Source organism: Pinus tabuliformis, chromosome 8 (genome assembly GCF_031772625.1).
Source record: "Pinus tabuliformis cultivar Carrire ecotype Pingquan chromosome 8, CPIR1, whole genome shotgun sequence".
NCBI classification, from domain to species: domain Eukaryota; kingdom Viridiplantae; phylum Streptophyta; class Pinopsida; order Pinales; family Pinaceae; genus Pinus; species Pinus tabuliformis.
The window spans coordinates 301,855,522-301,862,584 of NC_142294.1; positions in this window are offsets into that span (position 1 = coordinate 301,855,522).

The following is a 7,063-nucleotide window of genomic DNA, read 5'->3' on the forward strand; positions in this document are numbered from 1 at the left end:
AATGCAGAGATTACAATACAACCCACTAGGTATAGTTCATGATATTGAGTTCAATGACCATAATAAATGCATAGAGTAACAATACACCAACGCATAATTGCACATCCTAACCTTTAATGCATTTTCGTACCTAGAGAAACGAACACACCCACCAAATTGTTCAATGCAGAAAGAAGATAATGCTCTCTCGATGGAAGGGAATAATGATAGATAAATAGGAGTTATAGGAGCAGAGGGAAGCTAAAAAGGGTGTCTATGTTAAGCTATGAGAGTAACACCATGAATAAATTTTTCTTTTTGCATTAAAATAAAGAAAAGATATATACAAGGAGAGGGAGACTATTGGGTTTCATCTCCCAATGTCTCTTGATGTTCCAATTTCTTGTATTTTTCTATTTACAATATGTACATGGATTTTCCTAATCCCAAATATTAGGTGTCAACATTTTGACTTGCAACAATCCTTCCCATTCTTGCATGGTGTGAGGTTCACAATCTTTTTCTTGCTCATGAAATTTAGATAAGTGAAAAACATTAAATATTGAAGAAATTTCAAGAGCCTTAGCTTGTAGGAGTTATTATATATATATATATATATATATATATATATATATATATATATATATATATTTTCTGAAAATATTATATGGACAAATTTTCTTATACCTGAGTTTTTTGTGTGTTCCTATGGTAAATATATCGATCCTAAAATGTCTCGTCACTATATCACCCTCTTTTAAAACCTTCCACTTTCTATATTAATCAACCTTCTCCTTATATGTTATAACCTCAAATTGACCTTCTCATGAATGTCATAAAATATTTTTACAAAATTATCTGCGTCAATGATCCTCCTATCCTCAATTTATGGAAACTCAAACAAGCATTCTTTCCATAAACTACTAAAATAGATTCTTACCCTTGGATTTATTCACTAATTTGTTGTACAAATTTCTCAAACTTGAGATATCTACCACTATTTCATTATTTGTTTGAGGATGATATGTTTGAATTGTAGTAGAACTTGGAACCCTTATTTTGCCAAAGAGCCTCCAAAAGTGTCGAATAAATTAAGTCTCTCTTCCTGAAGTGATACTCCTAGGAAGCTCATGCAACCTTATAATTTCTTGGAAAAACAACAAGCACCACTAAATGTTTTACACAATAGGGAATTCCATCTTAAAAAATCCATCCACTACCATTGACACTAAATCAAGACCTCTATGTGTCTTAAACAAGCCCAAAATAAAATATATTCTTATGTCTTCCCATATATTTCCAGGTATAGGTAAAGGAGTATATAGCTTATTGTTTTATCTTTTTCCCTTAGCCAATTAACAAACTATATATATATATATATATATATATATATATAATTTCCTACATACTTGTTGATAATAATGAAAAAATTCCTTTCATCCACCAATTCCTTTGTCTTAACCACTGCAAAATGTCCACTTAAACATCCACTATGTAGCTCTTGAATGAGGTTTTGACTCATTGAACTCTATACAATACATAATTTTTTATGATTGAACAAAAATAATTCTTGCAAATACAAATCAAAATATGTTTTCTTATTCATAGTTCATGGTTCTTAACATGTTCTCCATGACTCTAAAAAATTTGTGTCTCATACATACAACTCCTTCATGTTCTCAAATATAACAACTTCAACACGCATGGTGCTTAAAAGAATCACCTTATGGCTTAATGTATTAGCAATGTTATTGACTTTTTTAGAGCTACATTTTAAAGAAAATGAGCAACTCTAAAAAACTTTCACCCACTTCAAATTCCTATGATTTAGCTTACCTTTATTTTCTATTTACTACAATGTCTAATGATTTGTAAATAAAACAATTTCCTTCAATAGAAAATAGTCTCTCCATTTCTTAAGGGATTGAAAAATGGCATAGGATTCTTGATCATAAATATAATACTTTTTATTTGTATCATTAAACTTCTCAGTAAATGATGTTATTGATTTAGCATCTTCACTCAAGGTTTCCCCAATTCCTAAACCACTTATATTAAATATAATTGAAATATGTCGCTAAAATGTGAGGTTCTAACATTGGTTGTTCAATTCACTTCTTCTTCAATGTTTCAAAATATTTTTCTACTAATAGTATTAATTGGAAGGCTCAATGTGTGGTGCACAAATACCACTACATTTTCTAATAAAATTTTGGTAAAAACTTGTCAAACCATGGAAAATTCTTACCTCACATGTACATCTAGGAACTGGCCTATCCTTAATGAATTTCTTCTCTTTATGATCCAACTTCAAACCTTCCTTGGAAATTATAGAAAATGAGAAAATAAACTCTTCTTGCAAGAAAGTAAACTTCTTTAAGTTAATTTGCAACTTGTTTTTTTTAATCCATTCCAACGCTTGATTCACATGCCCCAAGTATTCTTCATTGAAATGGCTAAAAATTAAAGTGTTATCAAGATTGACAATGGTAAAATTCCTTATAAATGGCTTCAATACCTAATTCATCAATCTAGTAAAAGTGTTATGTGTGTTAGTAATAGATGTGGCTAAATAATGCATAAAGATTCCATCCTTCGTAGCGAACTTTATCTTCCACTCATCACCTTCCCTTGTCTAAATATGAAGATATTCACTTGTCAAATATATCTTTGAAAAGAAATTTTCCCACCTCAAGTAATGCATGACATCTTCTATTCTTGGTATGTGAAATTGAAACTTCATAATAATATTCTTAATAGTTTGTGAATTGGTGTAGATTTACATTCACCACTCTTTTTTAGTTTCAAATAACTAGGATACCATAGGGACATAAAAATTTTAAAATTAACTCCTTATTAAGAAATCCTTACAATTTCTTATTTCCTTCTTTCACTTTTTTGCGGGAACCAAGAATTAAATCAATCTAATGTGAAATACTTATCATGGGAGCTATTCCCTTATACATATAATAAAAAACAATCTTTGAAAGCTCATCCAACAATATTTGAATCTGTATCTGAATCTAAACCTTTTACTCATCTTCTTGTACCTTCTTTGGATATATGACAAAAAAAAAGTATTTCTTTTATTCCTTCATAACTTCTTTTATTGAGCACAACATGACATGAAAACCTATGTTGTGACTACACCTAGCTTCACTATTTTGCATTGTCATTGTCTCGTCTTCTGTAATTGGCTCTAGGCTATAACTATTTCCATCATTATTGAATTCATAAGTAATTATGATACTATCGTGGAGAATCCCCCCATTAAATAACCTTTTTATTTATAATAAGAATTGACTTGTCTATATCCACCACATCACATTAGACTTGGTCACAAAAGTTGTTGATATGGAGACTCAACAAATATTGCTCTGTCATAATGACTTTTCGACCCCTCTGTAAACATGAAACCCAAAATGGTTTGGAAAAGGGATGCAATTTAATTTTATATTATATATCACCTTCATGGACACCAAATTTTATGCACTCCAAGCTTTTATAATCAAATTACAATGTTTTCCTTGAACCTTACATTTATTTTAAAAGGTCATCTTCCTCTATCCATTTTCTTTCATAACATTTTTTCATGTTTGAGTAACACCCTCCTAGACATACGATTTCCACCCTCTTCATGTTGGTGTACGAAAAAATTATCTCCAATAATTTATGCGTCACTTGCATGTATGACATGAGCCTTAGGCCTCACTCCTTCTTCATTTATTATGCTTCTCTAGGTATTCAAATGATTTGTGTCCTTATACTCACATCTATGGAAAGTAATGACATACTTACCCTTTCCTATTCCATATCCTTTATGTATAATAACATGGTTATCTTCTTTATAAATTTCACTATTGGATCATTCAACTCCTCTCCCTTCACTAGAATGTCCTCTTGTAGCCTTCACTTTCCCTTGGCATCTAGGATTACCTCCTCCATAGTTATGTTGCCACTTTTTATTTAAGTTTTCTTCTACCTTCAAATAAATATGGTATCTTTCATCCATAGTTCACAAATAATGGGTACTCATCACATATTTAATCTAGAAGTTAAATAAATTCACATACCTTGGTACTATTTGATACTTTTTCTCTTTAACTCTTGATTTAAATGACAGTTTGAAGAATTCTTTTATATAGTCCCATATATATTCCTTTTTTGTTCCAAATTTTGTGGTTCTTTACATAAACTTGATTGGTACTCAATAGGAAGGAAATTATCCTTGATTTTAGTCACCATTTTATTTTATGTATTTATCTTCCCCTCGTGCTTTCCTGATTTATATTTTTGTACAACATCCGACCCACGAAGCTAAGCCTCAATTTTTCTAGTTTTTGTAATTAGTTGCAAACCACAACTAGTATGCATCATCTAGAGTCTTTGGAACATGTGTGGTTAATTTATTAGTATGGGGAATTAAGAGGTGACCTAAAAGGAGAATGACATCATTGCATTTAAAATCAATGGATCCGTAATCAAAGGTGAAAAGAACAAAGTACCATTATTGTTAAAGGTATATTCACATCATCAAGTTTTAATGACTGAATGCCCATATGAGATGAAATGATTGTTCGAAACCATCACATTGAAAATAAAAGAATAAGACTAAGCACAAAGTATTTTGTATTCTATGGGATTCCATTACCAAGTGTAGTTGGAGATAGGATGCTCAAGATAGTGTTGTAGTGCATGTGGAATCTAGCATTGGATATTTTTCATGTATACACAATGCTTGTGATCTTATGTCTATAAAATCTCGTTCTTATTAATATATTTTTTCTATTGATGTGGTGACTACAATGTTAATGTTTAGAATTGCTTGTTCCTCAACATGTGTTATCGTTTTGCTTAGAAATGCTATTTCTCTTTGTAAAAATAATCTTTGTGCAATTTATGAAGCACATGGAGAAGAAGATTAATACAATGGGACTAATGAATCATCATTTGGGAAGAGTTAAGCGGATCCCAATGTAGTAGCCAAGAGAGTTGAACCTCAATATTATTGGCTACGACAATGAGTTCAACATTGACTATGTACATGAAATCTAGATGTATGGGGACCTACGTGGTTACATTATCAACCTACAGGCTCAAATTAATTTGTATTATTGGGAGAGATGACATAAATGAATTATTGAAGCCTCATATGACATGTCATGAGTTTCTAGTTCAAAACCTCAACATCGAAAATCAGAGAACAATAGTAAGAAAGTAGTGTTTATTATTTTAAGAGATCCCATTACCTAGTATGGTTGGAGGTATAATGCTCAAAATTAGTGTTGGAATGCTTTGGAGTCTAGCATTTAATTTCACTTATGTACATGCATTGATTGGTAAAGTGAGTTTGCAAAATCCCATTTTTGTTAGTATATATGTTGCTGGTGATGAATTTGTTACAACATTGGCCTTTTGAGTCTTTATGTTTTTTCCTTAGTGGCCATCATCATCACTAATGGAAATGATATTATGCTCTATACAAATAATCCTTTTGCAAGTTGTAAAGAACAAGGAGAAGAATATCAATAGCCTATAAGAAATGAATCACTAGTTGGAAGGAGTTATGCAGTCATGAACTAGAGAATGGGGGCCCAACATAGGAATATGTGGAGTGTTGCTGTAAAGTAAGTTTTATCATTAGAAGAAATATGAGGAGGTTGTGCCGAATGTTGGGAAATGGGTCCAAATTTTGAGATCACAAGGAAATTAAACAAGTATTCTAATATTGTGGATGAGGCAAAACCCATTTGCAAATGTTCTTAAAAAGTGAGATAAAAAGAAAAGTGCAGCTATTCAGCCATCATTTGTCAAAAATGCAAAGAAAGACATTCTTCTGATGAAGAATGACAAACAAGGAATATTTTTCATGAATAATGTGACTATAATGCTTTTGTTGTTATAAATAAGATTAGATACTTGTTTTTCCGATGTTGAAATGTTATAATTGTGCATATGTGTTGCAAGGAGCTCATGATCAATCGTACTTGACAACTCCGAGTTTTTTCCAAGATGTAAAAGTATAGCCACAGGAAAGTTGATTTCCCTAGGTGTTTTGCAAGCCTTATTAATTAAATATTACATTCAATAATGTGATAGCACATGTAATCATGTAGCACGTATCCGTCTTTTTCATAGAGTGGACATGGCAACAAGTTGTGGAATGAACCACTAGTTAGGTATGAGGGTGGCACACGTAGTCATATGCTAGCTTGATTTGGAATTAGAAAAGTTGAGCCTTCAATTAAGGAGAAAATGTGAGATGGACTAATATAAAAATATAAGAATGTTAAGACCAAGTCCGAATAGAAGAGTGTTTAACATGTTGGTGAACTATGCATGTGAAAACCATTCCTATAGAACTAGTGGATAAAATTAGTGACCAATGTATTTTGGTGGATGGAAATTGTTTTATATTAATTTTGACAAAGAGTATATATATATATATATATAGTTACAAGATGAAAATCCAAAGTTGGACAAGGCATACACTCTTTTCAGGCAAGAGTTTCTTCAATTCCTAGTAGACGATGTGTTGCAAAGGATAACATATTGATGAGGATCTGAGCTGCCATTTGGAGTTGGCGGGGGTGGGGGGCGAGGTGTTGAAATATGTAACTTCTACTTTTCTTATGTGTTATTATGTTTGGGGATTTTTAATATTATTGATCAGCATTTGCGCTTCACGTTATGATCCCAAAGAGGGGGTATATTGGGTTAAATGTATATGGTATGACCTAAGAGGGAGCATATATGCGGTTAAATGCACATGTAATATGTCAATGTATATGTAATAGGGTCATCCAAAAAATAAAGAGGCCACATGTGTAATGTGTAAATAGGAATATATAGAGATCATGTATTCATTATTCGTATTAGAGTTGGGCTGCATGCTCATATTTTTGCACAAGGTCTGTACTTCTAATTTTTATGTCATTTTACCTTAACACATCATCTCTACAAAAAAAGCCTCTTCCTAGTATTAAGAAGGTGGTTAGAAATAGTTGATTTCAGAGATATTATCCAAATAATTAGCTCCCTATATTAGTGTGTTGTTGCTCAATTGGATGATTGCATGATCAAT